General features: G+C 34.7%; 1 protein-coding gene and 1 pseudogene across 1 annotated transcript in view; both read right to left on the bottom strand.

Moving 5' to 3' along the window:
- Cox7b2 (cytochrome c oxidase subunit 7B2) overlaps window positions 1-18,994 on the bottom strand; it is a 105,314-nt gene that overhangs the window by 49,236 nt on the left and 37,084 nt on the right. The window contains exon 3 of the mRNA XM_090344078.1: window positions 10,042-10,068. The gene's annotated coding sequence lies outside the window, so the exon portion shown is untranslated. The remainder of the gene's footprint in view (window positions 1-10,041; window positions 10,069-18,994) is intronic.
- LOC150055801 (small nucleolar RNA SNORA40) lies at window positions 13,500-13,659 on the bottom strand (annotated as a pseudogene).

Below are 18,994 nucleotides of genomic sequence, written 5' to 3'. Positions count from 1 at the left end.
TCTGTTGAGGTGGAAAACCTCCCATGCTTCTGGATTGGAAGAATTAACATTATGAAAATGGCAATCTTGGGGGGAAAACCAAGACGGGTGGGGGGTGTTGGGGGGAAGGGTAATGGGTACCAAGACATGTGAAAGGGTATAAATGTATGTGAATTAATGCACCTTCTATCTGGCAAATATCATGTAACCCTTTTACTAATTACAATAAAAAAAAGAGTCTTATGAAAAAAAAAAAAGAAAATGGCAATCTTGCCAAGGGCTATCTACAAATTCAACGCAATACCCATCAGTATCCCAATGTCATTCTTTAAGGAAAGAGAAGCAGCAATCCAAAATTTCAGATGGAATAATACAAGACCCTGTAAAACAGCAGAAAAAACAGCGCAGGAGGACTTTCAATACCAAACTTTAGACTCTATTACAGAGCTATAGTGACCAAAACAGCTTGATACTGAAACAAGAACTGGCCTGAGGACCAATGGAATAGAACTGAAGACCCAGAAATTAACCCACAGACCTATGGGGTCACCTAATCTTTGATAAGGGACCCAAAAAAATAGAATGGAAGAAAGACAGCCTCTTCAAAAATTCGTGCTGGCAGAACTGGTAAAGCACCTGTAGAAAACTAAAGTTGGATCCTTCTTTGTCACCCTGCACCAGGTTTAACTTCAGATGGATGAAAGACCTCGAGGTAAAAGCAGATACACTGAAAACTTTACAAGAAGGAATAGGAGATACACTAGGTCTCCTTGCCACAGGTCGAAACTTTCCTAATAAAAACATAGAAACACAATAAATTAAAGAAAGTTTGGACAAATGCGACTGCATTAAACTGCAGAGCTCCAGAAAAGCTGAAGCGGCTCTGTGGCTCTAGGAGTAGGGCATAGCTTTGTGCTGAAGAACTCAGGGCAGCACCCAGCCCAAAATTCAAGCCCCATGAGCCACAAAAAAAAAGAATTCTTTATTTAGTAAGGTATGCTGATGACATATGCCTATAATCCCTAGCTAGTGGAACCTGGACACATATACACCTATGCACACTCATGAACACACACACAATTCTAGATTTAGGATATGTTAAACTCCCATCTTTTTATGTTGATTGAGTCATTTAACTCCCTTTGGGGATCATGTTTTCTCATCTTTAACATATAAATGTCAACACCTACTTGCTCCAAAAATGACCCAAATTTCTTATCTGAAGAATAATCATGTCACAAACAGTTTACTTCTGTCAACTGGGATTATTATGGAATACTAAGGAGTCTCTGCTGATTAACTCTACAATAAATAAAGTCTAGGAAACCAAACTCTTGTCTACAGACACCTATATGGAGAAACAGGGCTAAATTTCCTTACCTACTATACCACACAAAACTGAGAGGACTGGTACTACTAGAAATAGTTAATGAGTTTGACAGGCCAGTGTTTAGGTATGATGCCCTTGATGACCTACAGACATGCCTGCTATATTCCAGGCTTTGTATAAGCTTTAGATCCAAAAAACCTCTCCGCTGCTGAGAAAATACGAAAGAATTCTGAAAGAGCTTCCTAACAAATTCTGCTGGATCCATTGAATGGTAAACATTGCCAAAATTCCAACCAGACATTATCAATACGATTTCTCCTAGAAAATAGAGGCCTTGTCTACAGAAGGAAGGTTGACAACAAATACAAAAACATCAATAAATTATACCATGAATGAACTGGTAGACATCTACCAGAATGTCAATGGCAATGTCAAAATCAGCTAAACCAATCAGGAAGATAGCTGACATAATATACTGAAAGAAGAAATCAAAAAGAGGTAGCACTACAAAACCTAATGATGTTATAGTAAATAGAATAAACATCAATAGCTTTAAAATACAATGTCAATAAACGTTAGAACATTTTATACCTACTCTAAATTCCATTAAATTCAACAATTTAGATAAAACAGCAATATTCCTTAACAAAAAAATACACAAATTACTACAACTGATTCAACAAGAGATAGGAAAACTATATGGACTTATATTAACTATAGAAACTGCTTTCCAAACTTACCTGAGAAGGGTATGTCTACATTGATTTTTAAAAAATAATTTTATCAAAAACATGTAAGAATAAAATAATAAAAAAACCAGCAAACTATTTTACAAAGGTAGGATATACCCCCATTCCTAGAGTCCATTATTACTCTGAAACTAAAACTAGACCAAGAGAATAACATTTGTCTCTTTCAAAATGTATTAGCCAATCAAACCCAAAATATCTGTAAAGAAAATACTATTTAGGGCCTGGAGTTTAGCCTAGTGGTAGAGTGCTTGCCTAGCATGCATGAGGACCCGGGTTCAATTCCTTGGTACCACATACATAGAAAAAAGCCAGAAGTGGTGCTGAGGCTCAAGTGGTAGAGCTCTAGCCTTGAGAAAGTCCAAAGACAGTGCTCAGGTCCTGAGTTCATGGCCCAGGACTGGCAAAAAAAAAAATACTATTTAATAGAATCAAATTATCTAAAACCTCAAGACTGGTTTTATACATTTAAAAAAAACAGTGTAATTCACAATAAAATGTACAAAATTAAAATTCACATTACTAAATGAAGAAAAAGCAGAATGGGTGAGCTTCAGAATCTGAGTACCTATGATACCATTGCTTCAGAAAATCAGGATATCATAGTTTCAGTTACTCCTGAACGCTGCATTCTAATAGAACATATAAATAAAAATCGAAATATCAAAATAAAAAATAAAAGTCAAAATGAAAAGTAATATATATTAAAATGCTTTTAATTTCAATGAATCCATGTTATAGCTAAAAAAGAAATCACTAATTGAAGTATTCCAAGTTAGGACCTAAACCCAATGTACAAAACTCTTAGCTAATTGCTAAACTGAAAAAAACTACAATAAGAAAAATAATAAGAAGGCTGCTTGAAGATGACTCACACCTATAATCCTAACTTCTCAAGAGGTTGAAATCTGAGAATCATGGCTCAAAGCCAGACTGGGCAGAAAGTATGTGAGACGCATCTCCAGTGAGCCAGCAGTGGAGCTGTGGCACAAGTGATAGTGCATTAGCTTAGGGAAAAAGAGGGAGAGAACCCAGATTCTAAGTTTAATCACCAGTACAGACACCTAAATGAAAAGGAAAAAAAAAAGCAGGAAAGCCGGGTGGGTGCAGTGGCTCATGCCTGTAATCCTAGCTACTCAGAAGGCTAAGATCTGAGGATCAAGGTTCAAAGCCAGCCCAGGCACAAAAGGACCTGAGACTCTTATATCCTATTAACCTCTAGAAAATGGGAAGTAGGGCGTGGCTCCTGGGTAGGGTGGTAGCCTTGGGCTGAAGAGCTCAGGGATAATGGCACCACCCAGGGGTAGGGCGGTAGCCTTGAGCTAAAGAGCTCAGAGACAGCACCCAGGCCAAGTTCAAGCCCCATAACCCACAAAAAAGGGGGGGAGGGAGAGAAGAGAAAAGGTGAAGAAACAGCAGGAAAAGGAGGAAGAGGAAGGGGAGGGGGAGGAAGAAGAAGAAGTTAGAAAAAGCAGATGGAAACTCAGAAAGAACTGAGCTTTTTAGACAAGCACTCACTCTACCATTTGATTCAAACCCAGTCTTTTTTGTTTTAGTTTTATTTTTCAGATAGTCTTATACTTTTGCCTAAAGCCATCCTGGTATAACACTTCTCCTATCTCTGCTTCTCAAGTAAATGAGACTAGTACTATATATTCTCATACCTAGATTCATTTTTCAGATGGGAGTCTCACTTTTTTCCCAGTCTGGCCTCAATGGAGATTTCATTTTAAAATGAGCAAAGATGTTGGATATGTCAGACAAAGAATTTAAGGCAACTTATAAATATATTCAGAAAATTCTAAGGAAATGACTTCTTAAACAGTAGAAAAAAGTATTCACTAAACAAATAGATAAACTCATAAGTTTGAGGAGCTGTAAAAAAGAAAAGGAAAATATACAGCTGGAAAATACAATAACTGAAATGTAAAATTCATTAAATTGGATCAATATCCACTTAAGACAGAAGAAGTGAAAGTCAAAATAAACAAATGAAATAGAGTGAGAAGGAGAATGGAAAAAATCCACTGGGACTCAGGACTCTTTGTAGAGTTATTAGACAGAAAGACATAAAGGCACCTTCCCAGAATGCATTACAATGACAGTTTTAAACTAAAGGAAAAACAGTTTCACATAACAATCTTATAGTGAAACTATCCACCAAAAAGTATAGTTCAGTCAGAAAAAAAATTGAACCCAAAACTTCTTTTGTGATTTACAAATTTCCTTTAAATTTCACTCATTTGCTGAACAGATGAAGCTAAATATAAACTGTTCACACTGCAGAGTTCCATTTAAGTGATACCCAAGATGCCGCAGAAATAATCCACAGTGACAAAACACTGGTTTCTTAGGGCTAGAGAGAAGGGCAAAAATCAACTGTAAAAGTTCACAAAGACACTTTTTATTCCCCTGGGAAGAAAAATTTTGTGTCTCTGGTGGTGGGGGTGAGAACACAGATATATGACTTTGTTAAAGCCTAAGTCATACTTTTTTTTATTTTTTAAAGTTCTTTTTTTCCATATATTTTTTATTGTAATTAATAGAAGGGTTACATGATATTTGCCAGATAGAAGGTCCATTAATTCACATACATTGATACCCTTTCACGTGTCTCCCCCCAACCCCACCCCTTATCTTGTTTTCTCCCCTTCCCTATCCAATTTCAAATAACCAAATACAAATATATCCGATGTATCAGGTAACAAAGTGAGATACTGTAACAATATGAGATAACCAAGGGACAGCAAAAGAGATGAGAGATAACATAGTACCTTAAGGACAACAACCATTCATTATATGGCTTATGTTTCTATAGCCTAGCGATCCTTTCATTTAGCGTCCTACTATATGGCCTTATGTATCAAGGTTTTGCTCTATTGCAAATCTCTGCTAGTAGAGCCCAAGGTTTCTACTGATTATGACAAATGAGGGAAACCATTGAGCCTAAGTTCCTTTGAGTCTGGCTTACTTCACTTAATATGATTTTTTCTAAGTCTTTCCATTTCCTAACAAATGGGGCAATGTCGTTCTTCCTGTAAGTCATACTTTTATATGCATATATTTCACTGCAAATTAGACCTTATAAAGTTTGATTCAGAACATATAATGTAATAGCTAATAAGCTTGACAAAATGTAAAGGAGAATTTCTTCTGAAAAATACAATGGGCAAAGTTCACAGAAAGATTCAAGACTGAGAGGGACATCTTCATTGTGTAAAAAAGAAAAGACAGGAAACCTAACAAAGAGTGAATATGAGTTTCAAGTAGAAAGAAGTCTGTTCTCACTATTGATATACAGGAATTTCAAATGACCATTTTCAGAGTAAAATCAGAAAAGTTAGGTGACACCAAATGCTACAGTGCAACAATGAAATGAATCTTGGAGGCTTTGCTAGCAGGCCCATTAATGAATTCAGCAACTGTGCACAGTAGTCAGCAAGTACTTCATGAAATTAGAGGTGTAGATGATCTGCAAAACTTTTCTGGTGTCAATCACATGATAAGATAATAAAATGTGATATATGCACCATGTGATATTCTAGGTAGCAATCTAAAGAATAAAATAGGATGAAAGAATTTAGACTTGCTTTGATTTTTAAAGTAAATTGTGTAAAAAACCGAAATTCAGAAATTTTCTTACAAACCTGAAGCTTCCTTACAGTTACAGAACTTGTAAAAATATTAATGGAATCAACAGAACTGTTTGTCTCTTACTCATATGAGTCAAAGGCTGTGAAAGATATTATGTGGCAATAAACACAGATAGTACATGTATATACCTGATCTTTTTCCCTCATAAAGCCATTGCCTGTATTTAGTCACAGACACTCCATCCTCATACCAGTGTCTAATCCTAATCACAATCCAAAGGTCCCTGTAAACAAAAGTCCAATCAAGCTTCCATTTTCATCACGTGTAACAAGACAGTCAACTCCATTCGAGTTCTGTAGGGGGTTAGTAATATTCAAACCATAAAAACTGTATCTATTTTACCACAAACAAAAAAATGTTTAAATAATATTGTGCTCCTTGGAAAAATTATAGCCACTGGATAGCCACATGATTTTTATGTTCATGTAACATGCTTTGCATGTTCTTATATTCCCTCATGCTGTTCATTACTGGATTTCAGAAATACCAAAGGTTAAACTACAATATGGAAAATGAAAATAAAAATTGATATCTAAATGAAAAGATCAGAACTGAATCTGGTAAAACAAGACATAAGTAATGGCTACAATTATAAACATGAAAAGCATGGGCAAATTGGACATGGGTATTTGCTGAATCCTAGATGTCTAGAACTTATGTAGAAAATAGTCCAGTCATTGGAAGTACATTACTATATCTCACAGCTCAAAGTAAAAATAAGGACACTGGGTCTAACTAGTGTCTTTTCAGTCATGTGGAAAATGATAGGAAATTGGGTTTAACTGGTACCATCTTGTCTTCATTGTAGACAATGGAGTTCATCTGATTTGCTGATACTATTTTCTGCTCTTTCTTTCCTCTCCTGCTATCATGGCTCTGTTTTCTAACAGTGTTAAGTGTACTCAAAAAGCTGCTGGTCTTTGGGATGGGAGCCCACCTGCAGTCACCAGCTTTCTAATAAAAACTCCCAATTTGACCTCTCAAAATGTGGTGTCTCTGTGTCTTGTGACTGAATTCCTATACAACAAAAGCAACTTCATAACTACAAGCAAATACTTTCAAGAAAAATTATGGCTGGAAGTGTAGCCTAGTGATAATGCTTGTCCAGCATGCACAAAGCCCTGGGTTCAATTCCTTGATATTATATACACAGAAAAAGCTGAAAATGGTGCTGTGGCTCAAGCGATAGAGAACTAGCCTCGAGAAAGCCCAAGGACAGTGCCTAGGCCCTGAGTTCAACCCCCAAGACTGTCAAAAAATGTGGATAATTTACTTATGCTATATAGGCATCAAATTAATAAACTTAGTGCTGGGTGCCAGGGCTCACATTAGTAAAATTTAAAAAACTCAAGTTTCAAACCCATGCTGAGAAGAAAAACCTTTGAGAATGAAACTTTAATTAACCAGCAAAATGTTAAGAACAGGGTATGGCTTAAGTGGCAGAGAGCCAGCTGTGACAAAGAATAAGCAAAATAGATCAGATTTGAGGCTCTGAGTTCAAGCCTTGGTACTGGTAAAGAGAGAAAAGGAAAGAGGAAGGAGGGAAGGAGGGAGGAATTGAGGGAGAGAGGGAGGAAGAAGAGAAGGAAAGGAAGGAAGGGAGGAAGGGAGGGAAGGAGGGAGGGAGGTGGGAGGGAGGGAAGGAGGGACAGAAAGGGATAGATGGGGCAGAGAAAGAGTTCACATATTTAGGTTACATATCTAATCAACATCCAGCATCATACAAAGCAATTATGCTGCTACAGACATAATAAAATACTATCTTCTTTACTTTCAAAGTAACAGAGAATTCTGAGTGAATTAGTAGAATATCCTACCTTGGCTAATTTAGTAACATGCAATATTATCAGTAATATTATATAAAACATAAATATATACAAAATATAAAACTATTTCAACAAACCCCTCACAATTCAATGTTATTAAGTGAAGTGATTACTGTTCTTTACTGCACATATTGCTCAGATAGAATACTGCCAAAGAAGCCAGAAATTAATATGCTCTAAGTTGAGCTGCTCTGTTTAGTTTTTAAAGAACACTATTTGTGCCACAGTGGATCAAAGATTTTCCATCAGACCTCAGTGGTCATCCAGTAAAGCATTAATTAATGCTTGGTAAAGGGGAAAGTGTAGAGCTTGTTATGATTGCACAAACATGTCTTGATGCTCTTACTGGTATTCAGAGTTTTTTCAAGTGTGTGATTTCAAGGCATGCTGGAGGTTTTTAGTCATAATTATACAAATCTAGCTCAGTGGAAATCTTCTGGGAATACCTTGCATATCAATTAGAAAAAATAAATTGCCTTTGGTAGTTTACCTCAACCCCCCAAATTTTGAATGACATTTTGTCCACCTCCAGAGATTTTACATTCTAAAATCTACAAGCAAGCACACACACACACACACACACACACACACACACACACACACACACACACACACACACACCTTAGACTGGAATTAATGCCAGTCTTTTTCAATCAATGCTTTGAATACTGAGTGGTTTTTTAAAGTATCAACTCCATGGTAATTTTTATGTGTTATTTTTAGATTTTTTTTTCCTTCTTTTAGCTTCTTTGAACTTTTTATGGTCTGAGTTTGGCTTTCCTCACTTAGACTTTGCCAGTATCCACTGAGTAAGAGCAGCCTGTTTTTGTACTTTCTCTGTAAGATTTGTTCCCTGGCCCTCCCTCTTGTGAATTTGTTTCAGGCCATCCACTGCCTGATGTTTTAATGTCTCTCCCCATTAAACTAAACTCTTGCTTCTTGGGCTTCAGTTTCTTGTTTACTGCTTTCCTTGTTACATTCTTGGCTTATTGCTTCAGTGTCAACAGAATCCTTGGCAACTTCCTGTGTCAGTTCTTGCCTCTCCTCTACAGACTGCTTTTACTAGCGTGGCTTCCCAAAGATGCCTGTCAGCAACTCCAAATGTGCATTTCATCCTTACCCTGGGATAGACTGAGCTCATTTTCATTTTTAAAAGAAGAAAGGCTGACACTTAGAGAGTAGACTATCTACACTGTGTCATCCAGAGGCACAGGAATAAACCCTCACTAGGATGTCAGAACTCTTAAACAATTCATTTCCTGACTTTAAAACATTGGACATTTTTAAGGGATCCTGATCAAAACACTCTCTTATGTTTACCCTTAGGTTTGTCTACATTTACATACTGTGATGCTTACCATATTGTATATTCTACCTTATAAGGTGTCTGTTATACACTGAAGGCCATTTACTTAGGAAATGTGTTTCTTACAAATTTAAGTAGTATAATATATGATTGGTGGAAATATTAATTCCACTGAAAAAAGTGGAGAAGTGACTAAACCATTAACTTTGATATTAGTCGGAGAACTATGAAATGGAAAACTCAAATAACAATAGCTTAAATATGATAATATAGCATTTTCTGAAGAAATGAGAAGTTTAAGGTAATACCGGTATGCATTTAAAATTCCAAGAGTATCACAGTTAAAGTTCAATCATACTTAGCCTTCCTTTTACTCAAAATGTGAGTCATCTGGTCTAGCTCCATTCATCAAGTTTACCTTTTAATAATTAGGAGGGAATGAAGAAGCCAAAAGAAAAAGAGGACAAAATGAATACCAAGAGCTGGGTGCAGTAGCTCACGCCTGCAATCCTAGCTACTCAGGAGGCTGAAATCTCAGAATCACAGTTCAAAGCCAGCCTGGGAACCAAAGAACATGTGCCTCCAATTAACCAGTAGAAAACAACGGGAAGTGGGGCCTGGCTCAAGGTTAGGGTGTTAGCCTTGAGCTGAAGAGCTTAGGGATAACGCCCAGGCTCAGAGTTCAAGCCACATGACCTACAAAAAAAATTATATGCCAACGCATCAGAAGTTTTCCAGAAATTCTATAAGATTTCTTTTTGTGTATCACTGGACAGAATTACAACTGATTATCCCCCATAGAAATAGGGATAATGAGAAAATGGGGGCACTTGTGCAATCGTTTGCACCAACAACAGTACCAAGAGTCAGCAAGTACAAAGGAAAGAAAATGAATATTGAGTAAGCAGGATAGAATAGTTTGGTACACTGAAGAGTGCATGCAATACGAAAAGTCAATGTCAATCCCCACAGAGCAAATGAAGTTAACATAGCTTTCCTGTACAGTAATGACTGTACTGAAATCAATCAGGTCTTTCCTTCTACATACTGACAGAGGGAATCAAGTAATTCTAGGAATACTATCACAACATTTTTCTATTTTTTGTCCAACATCGTGGACTTTGTAAGTAATGTTTTACTATGAGTAATTTCTATATACCAGGCACTAAGATGCAAGTACTATAACAAAATATCTACCTTCAGGCTATCCTCTGTAAACTGAAGCTGTAATAAGAGGACAAAATATGTTATGGTTGGCCATTCAGACTGTGTGTATACTTAAAAACTACATTATTAATATATTCACACATTTATTTTATTGGCTACAATGGCATTTAAGCAATAATGTATGTGAATAAAGTTATTAGCACAATTCTTAATCCACAAGAAACATAATACAAGATTCACAAGCCAATCAAAAACTTCAAGAGAAGGGTATCATGCACAGGAATTCCATTCTAGCCACAGGTGCACGGAACACCAAGAGCACTTGTCCAATTAGAGGCACTCAATTTCTAAAATACACCAGAAGGGCACCCCTAAGTGGATTCTCTTATGATCAAAAAGCTGTTTTCTTCTTCATTTGTTCATTAAAAGATAGTCTGTCCCCAAGAAGGACTAAATCAACAAATTAGTAAACATGAATATGCATGATTTAATTAAATCATATCCTCTCACTTAGAAAGACAATGGTTAGAATTTTGGCTTTTCACTTACAAGTTTTCTTCATATGTCTAATTAATAGAATATAAATTATGTTTAGTTCCCAGAGTTGCAAGAAATTACCCATAAAGCACTCAGCCTCAAATCTGACAGTCTTAAATATAGCAATATATTAACAATATTCTTTGAAGTAGTGCTTTGCATTACTCTTTTATAGAAGACATTAAGTTGCTGAGAGATATTGAAAGCCATAATTTTTCAAATATTTATGAAATTCAAGATTCAAACACAGGCTACTAAGAAAAATTCACTACTCTGATACTTTAAATCTTTACAACAAAGCAAGAAGTAATGTAAATACCATCCTGAGTTTATGACTTCAGCATAAATCAGAGGGAAACAGAGAAGAAAATACACTTTTAAACAGTATGCTATGCACACCAGAAAATCATCAAATTCAAAACAAAATCTGCATGAAACTGAAATAAAGATAACAGCAAAGAGAAGAGAAAATATGAAAATATAATTGCAGCCATCAAATTTATATAAATGTGATTTGCCAGGCACCTGTGGATCACATCCATAATCCTAACTACACAGGAAGATGAGATCTGAGAACTGTGATTGGAAGCCAGCCCAGGCAGCAAAGTCCCTCAGACTCTTATCTCCAATTAAACATCAAACTGGAAGTGGAGCTCAGTGACAGTATCACAGTACCGAGACCAGTACCACACATACACGTACAAGTATGTATATGTATATATATGCATATTTATACATATATACATATGTATATGTAATGGATATATATACCTACAGATGTAATAAATGTATACCTGTATATGTAATAAATATACATGTGTATATATATGTTTATATGTAATGCATATGTGTGTATATACATATATGTATATATTTATTTATCAATGTGCCTTAAAATATGTGCATCTGAACTTGGCAAGAATGTAAGGCAAAATAACAGCTGTAAAACGAGCACCTATCTGCCAATTTTAATCAAGAATTTATAAAGTAAAGGGGAGTTGGAGATATTCTTACAAGGTCACAGGAAATAAATAAGAGCTCCAATTATGATTCATAGATGAATTATTTTTATGTCTACAAGTTCTAAAACTGTAAGGGAGCTTAAATTTTATATAAAAATTCCATCAATTGACCTTTTCACACAATAGACTTTTAAAAGCAAAACAAGTTTGAATTCTAGTTTGACTACTAAAATATCCAAAAGTGGTAACCACAGTTTCTTATGCCTGTAATCTCACCTACGTGTGAGGTGGTGATTGGAAAGATCAAGTCTAGGCCAGCTTGGGAAAGAATTTAACAAGACTTCCATCTTAACAAATACATTGAACATGGTGTTTCCTGTTTATAATCCCCAGCTACATGGAACAGGTAGTAGAATTACACTCAGATGCTGGACTGGGAAAAATCACAAAAACCTATATAGAAAAGTAACTAAAGCAAAAGAGAGTTCAAGAAGTGTTTCAAGTGGTAGAGAATATGCCTTCCAAGTATAATGCCTGAAGTTCAAACTACAAACTTTTCAATAAAAATATATAAAATATCCAGTCATTTACCAAAAAGGAAATGATCACCACAACTTTCCAATTAACAAGGTCAATTTCACAATAAAAAGGTTATCCACTAACATTTTATAATTTCATACTCATTAATGAAAGTTCACTTGAAATGGAAAGTTTAAGAATAAGATAATTTCAAATTGTACTTTTGACCCAACCTCTAACTCAGAAAAAAGCTAAATACATATTTTAGATTGTTTTACATTATATCAACTAAATTAACCTAGCATCAAAAGAAGCCCATCATCATCTAATAGGAAAATGAGATTTTAAGAAAATAAAAAAGGACCAAACTTTACATTAACATGTAATTATACAATCACACCAGGGGGCGCTCTTAACACTAAAATGATGGATAGCATATTTTAAAACATGTGGTGGGTCTTAGCAGGCCAAATAAAAGATTTTTCTAAGTAAGTAACACTTGTAATGAGTACTTATCTCTTGAAATGGCTCTGGCAAAACACACATTTCTGTTTTCATCCAACTGTTTTGGGTGGTTAACACTTCAAAATTGGTAAATCAAGTAAAAATATTTCTGCTTATAGGAATTATTTTCCTTTAGAAACATTTGTCAATTCAGAATAGAATCTGCCTCTTATTCTTGTCTGTGATAGGACTGATCTTCAATGAGAAACAGATTTTTTTTTATTATCAGCACTATTTTTTTTCTTTTATTGTTGGGATAATGTATAGAGGAGTCACAACTACATTGGTCAGGTAATAGATGCATTACTTCTCACACATTGATACCCTTCTCATGTTTTTGTCCCTATTTCCCTTGCCCCACCCAACCCAACCATCTTGTTTTCCCCCTTCCCTTCCCTATTTCAAATAAACAAATAAATGTATATACAACATACCAGCTAACAAAGTCAAATACATTATCAACATGAGATAAACCGTAAGGGAAAAAAATAGAAGAGAAATAGCATAATAAATTAAGAACAATAGCACAAGATAAAACTCCTGTGAGAAACAGATGTTTTTAAAAACACTTATCAATTTTCAAAACAATTTCAAGGTTTTTAAATTTTTTATTTTATTTTTTTCACAGACTACTACCTACTAGACTACCTACTAGCCTTTTTGCTTTGTTCCCCATAAGGAAGTTATCTATAGTTGAAATTTATACTGTAAACATGAGCCATTTTCCATATTTTCTCCATACCTGGAAGGACACTGAAGCCCACATACTTTCCTTAGGAAATCTAAAATTCAACTTCCTAAAAATACAATAATGCTTTAGAGAAATAGACAACAAAATCATGTATGTATAAATTATGTTACTTAGAGAAAATCACTACATGTTACTCTATTAGCTTTTACATCAACTTTATTCTCAGAGCCAATCCATGCATTACAAACCCTCACACTGTCAAGGGCTGTGGGAATCATATTGCTTCTTATGTGTACTAAAATCTCATATTCAGCAATAAGTTCTGGGCTCCAAAAGAGAATTTCTATTTGCAACTGTCTGTTAGGCTTTGTTGCATAATTTTTTTAATATAAAAGGCTATCTACTTGAAATCGATTTTAAAGAAACACAGCTGCAGTTAAAGCATTGCAAAGCCCAGGACAGGATGAGGTACAACTACCTGTTTTCCTACAGTGGCCCCTCCAAAACTTACAAACTCACCTCACACTGGCTCTACTCAGGATCACCCTCATTAGGCTACTAGCAGTCTCCATGAATCGCCATCTATCTGCCTCGAAGTGCAGGTAGGAGGAATTCTGGCAGGGTTCACCTCATATTCAAGGGAATAGTCTGTGATAGCTAAGAGAAATTGAAGGAAACAGAAATGGACTTCTCTACTAAGCAGCTAATTTTCTCAGTGAGGCGTCTAGAGAGGATCTATTAGTAGATAGATTAGGAAAATTGAAAATTGTCCTCTCATCAATGGACTTTAAAGCCATCAGGTATTTTTTTTTTCTTTTTTAGCAACTGCAAGTTAAAAAAAAGTGACAACAGAGAACCATCACTGAAGTGGAGACTCTTGGATAGCATACTGTAGCCACCCTCATGGTATAATTCCTATCTCGAGTGTCATTTAATCATTTAATTTGTTCCTAATCAACAGAATATGGACAGCATTTTATAGCTAAGCAAATGTTATATGGTATGACTGCATAAGTTTTCTTACATAAAATTTAGCCACAGTCTTGCTTGGGTTTCATCTTTTCTTGCTCACTTCACTTTTTGTGAAGCAAGCAGCCTATTCAGGGAGAAAACACACAGCAAAGATCTAAGGGAAGCCTCTAGCTATTAGTTCCAAAGCCACTGGCTTCCAGCTAACAAGAAACAAAAATCCTACTTCTATAGCCTTAAGAAAATAAATTCTGCCAGCACTATGAGCAAGCTTGGAAATAAATACTTCTTTAGTGAAGCATGAAGATGGTTGCCAGTCCATCTGATAAGTTTGCCTTCTTATATAGAGGACCCAATTAGGTATAGCCACAAAACTAACAGAAACCACTGCATTTATGGTGGTTTGTTATGCACCAACAGAAAAGTAATATGAGTCCTAGGGTGCTACAATATTTAGAGGCCAAAGAGGTATGTCTCTGCACAGGACAAGCAAAACAGTATCAATGAAATGGGAGGGAAACAGAGAAAAGTAGTTTCCGAGAGATGAGCAGCCAGCTTCATCTGAGAGCAACAGAAATAAAATGTAAATGGAAAGTTGATTCTGCAAGCACATGAACAACCAGGTCTATCCACCTTCCCTGTTAACCTCTGCTTTAGCCACACCTAGAAGCAGCCACGGGAGTTGATGCTACATAAGAATTTGTAGAGCCCAGCAAGGTTCTCAGTTCTTGCTCCCATAAGCATTCATTTACCAACAATTTTAATTTTTTTTTTTTTTGCCAGTCCTGGGGCATGAACACAGGGCCTAGGCACTGTCCCTGGGTTTTCTCAAGGCTAGAGCTCTACCACTTGAGTCACAACATCACTCCAAGCTTTTTCTATATATGTGCTATCAAGGAATCATGCTAAGCAATCACTCTACCAGTAGGCCAATCTTGCAGCCCAACAATTTTACTTTTTATACGGAACAATTTTCAGCTAATTTTTTTAACAACTATGACAATTTTTTACAAATTTTTGGAGAAAGTGAATCTTTGTAATCTTGCTGTTTACTGATAAGCAAATGACATTCAGCCTTATTAAACTTCATAGAAGACCTAATTAGTGCCAGAAATATACTACTTCACTGTTTATAAGGCTTTGAAAGTTGGTATATTTCAAAATGGCTGACATGCAATATCAATTGAAGGTGACTCAGTTTAACTACTAAGTAGCTAATAAAACCTATTTTTAAACTTTTCATTGTTATGACATGCTTAGATTGGCTTTTAATTTAGTTTTCAAAAAATCAATATAATTAAATCTAATAAGCATGTACTGTGAGACAACTAATTCTTGAGAAATGAAAAATGTTCCTTGTTGCTTTGTTTAAAATTTTATGAAAATTTCCACTATTTATAAAATACTGTCATACAAACACACTGTGTTGTCCTAATGTGATTAGTACTCATTTTTTAGTACCCATTTTTTAATCTAGATTTACCTATAGTTAAGCATCCTGCAGTTATTCAGTGAAAATTGGTTGCATATTTCCTTAGCCTCAGAAAGGGGAAGATATTTAAGGTTTATGTTTTAGGAAACACATCTCAAATGTGTTCCTTTTGTTCTGTTTACATGTGTGTATATAATGCAATATTCATGCTGATGTATATATACTTAAATACTTTGTATATGTTATCAATATTGTCCATTGCGTCATATATTTTCCCTACATTTTGCTCCATTATTCAGACTAAAAAGTTAAATTAATTGCACCTGTATTTCATTTTATTAACTCTTCATTAGTCTTAGGAATGGCATTTACACTGTAAGGCACAGAAAAGCATAAGACTAGATCAATATCTAGATGAGCTAACTTATTTTATAATTAACAACTTCCTAGTCTTCCTTCATGTGCCTCTCACTATTTGCCTCTATATTAGAATTTATGTTTATCCATAGATCTCTTAATGTTAGTATGAAATAATGAAATTTTGATATAATGTTCTCAGTGTATCATGTATCATGAAGTTAATGGGATCTACCAATTTTGACTATTTCTAGTGATATCTATCTTATTTGACTAAGCTGGTTTCCCCACTTATTTATAAGTTAATAAATGTCTTGGGAAAAGATACTATGCAAATTCCTATTTTTCCTCAGTATCTTCTAATTTTAGCATCCACAGGAGTTTCTATCTGCAAAGTTTATTACTGTTACTTGCCTATTGGTGATTCTTAATTCCCCTTTTTCTTTCCTTATTTATTAACTGAAATTCTGTGAAGAAAAGCCATCTTTTCTCCCCTCATCTATTTGTTTGTTTATTGAATAATTTACTGACAACAGTAAGCACTTATGAATATTTTATTTCATTCTGTGGGTTAAGATCCAATATTATTGTTCATTTTATTGTTCAATATTTCCAACTTTGGTCATTAAAAATGCTTTCAGGTTGTCTCCTATGCTTTTCTGGCAAATAATTATCCTTTATTATCCTTTTTCTCCCTGTGTACTTCCCTACTTCTGGCACTCCAAGATTTGGAGGTATAACTTTTCTCATCCTTCTCTGAAGCAAAGGTGCTAGGAAACAAAAAACTTGTGCTGATGCATAATCATTGTCAATGGACCGCCATTACTTGTGAACCTTTGAGCAGACTTAACAGCTTTACATGAACATATACATGCAGTTAATGTTCATTATTTATTAGCATATTCATATATTTACCTATTAACCAAAAGTCATTTGTAAGCCTGAAATCAATTCTCAAGTCATTTTACTAGTCATTCATAGATCCCTTCATAGTTATGAAAATGAGTGTCACTTAAAGACCATGATCACAGCTGAAGTATAAGGTTTCTGGCCTCCATTTCATTATATAAACAATGTTATTTTCTTAATCTATTTATTGCCAAGTTTTTTGTATTTTTATGTTTAGATAGTGAGTTCACTGAAGTCCATCTATTGTGCCAAAGTGTTAAAGGTGATGTTTTATGGAACAACGTATATGTTAGGTAAGATTTCAATGAGTGACAACACTGGTTGTGACTTTAGTATTAAAAATAATTCAATAATATATGCCTCATGTGTATAAACTCAGTTACGCAGAAGACAGAGACAGAAAGACATACAGAGAAGCCAGCCCAGTGCCCCTGCAAAATAAAACCGCTAATGAGACACTATCTCAACCAACAAGTCCGGTGTGGTGGTGCATATCTATGATTTTAGCTATGCAGGAGGAATAGGCAAGAAGATCATAGTTTCAAAAACATGAGAACCCACCTGGAAAATAACTAAAGCACAAAATGGCAGAGCTGATCGGGTGATTGAAATATTGTGATCAAGAAGCTCACCAATTACTAACACAATGTATTTAACATAAGAGCAATGGTTCAGCATTTGCTATCTCGGTACCTGTAGTCTACTCAGAATTGTAATAATATATTTATTAGTTCATATTCATATTTCATAAAACAACAAATTTATATGCATGTAATACTATCACATGCATTTTTAAGACTTCTCCCATGTTCTTTTTTTTATTGTTGGGATAATGTGTAGAGGGGTTACAGTTACATTCCTCAGGTAGTAGGTGCATTGCTTCTCACACATTGACACCCCCACTCATGTTTTTGTCCCCATTTTCCCTTCCCCACCCCTATATTCTTTACTTATGTTACTTTAAGTGATAGTGAGAAACTCAATGCTGACAATCAAACATTTACTTGAAATTCTAGGAAAACACATACCAACATACATATGTTGGCAGGATATAATGTGTACTTTGCTAACAAATGCCCATTAACTTTACAAATTAGAGTAAAAGCAATTGTGCAGAGTTTTTGTCATTAGCCACACAATATATTGTTGTTCACAATATTTTCTTTCATATTCTCTTTAGTGTGATTGTGTTATTAGATTATAATAGAACTTGCAAGTTACTTTTAGTATTTTCATTTATTTTAGCTCTGTCTTGAGTGAATATTTGCTCTGTTTGCTTTGGTGATGTATAAAAAATTACTACTACTACTACTATTACTATTATTATTATTATTAATAGCCAGCATAAAATAAAGATATAATTACATATCATGGTTAGCAATGTATTTTTCATTCAAGTGATTGTGAATCATCTACAAATTATGTACTTAATTTTTCCACATTTTATGTATAACACTAGAATCTAAATATATTATATGCAGGTTCTCAAATAAGTAAAATGGGAAAATGTAATAGCAGAGAATCCCATGCCTTACTTGTAGATAATTTAAGTAAAGGAACTTTAAAACTATTTTAATGACATAAATCAAGGAAACAAAGATATAGTGGGAAGAAAGAATAATTGTTTGTAAAATGGTGCTACTAATTAATTTTGCAGTATTTCATAATTAGTTATTTGTAACAGAGTACTATCTAAGTTAACATGCATCAACATGTAATTTTATATAGTTTCCCAATTTATTTCGAATTACTGGATACCTAATATAGTGAGTATAAAATAGTATTGCTGATTTATGAGAACTTCCTTAGAATAATACAATTGTTTTTCTTCTGTAATATATGAAACAATATCTTAGTACAGGTACTGTGAGTGCTCTAACAGTACACAACAGTGAAATGTGGTAGCAGATTTTATAACTAAGTAAATTGTACATGATGCTGTGTCTCCAAAATAGTAACCAAGAGCCATCTGTGGTTATCTAAATTCAAATACACATGACCTAAAATAAAGTAACTATATAGGACAGTGCAAACATTGTCACCCTTTGTGAAAGTTCTATTTTATAAGTTCAATGAAGTCATTGGCTATTTTCCTGTGTCAGC

The sequence above is a fragment of the Megascapheus bottae genome, chromosome 13 (assembly GCF_031878675.1).
Source record: "Megascapheus bottae isolate mThoBot1 chromosome 13, mThoBot2.hap1, whole genome shotgun sequence".
Classification (NCBI taxonomy): Eukaryota; Metazoa; Chordata; class Mammalia; order Rodentia; family Geomyidae; genus Megascapheus; species Megascapheus bottae.
The sequence above is the reverse complement of the archived record's forward strand: the minus strand, read 5'-3'. Positions and strand labels throughout refer to the sequence as shown.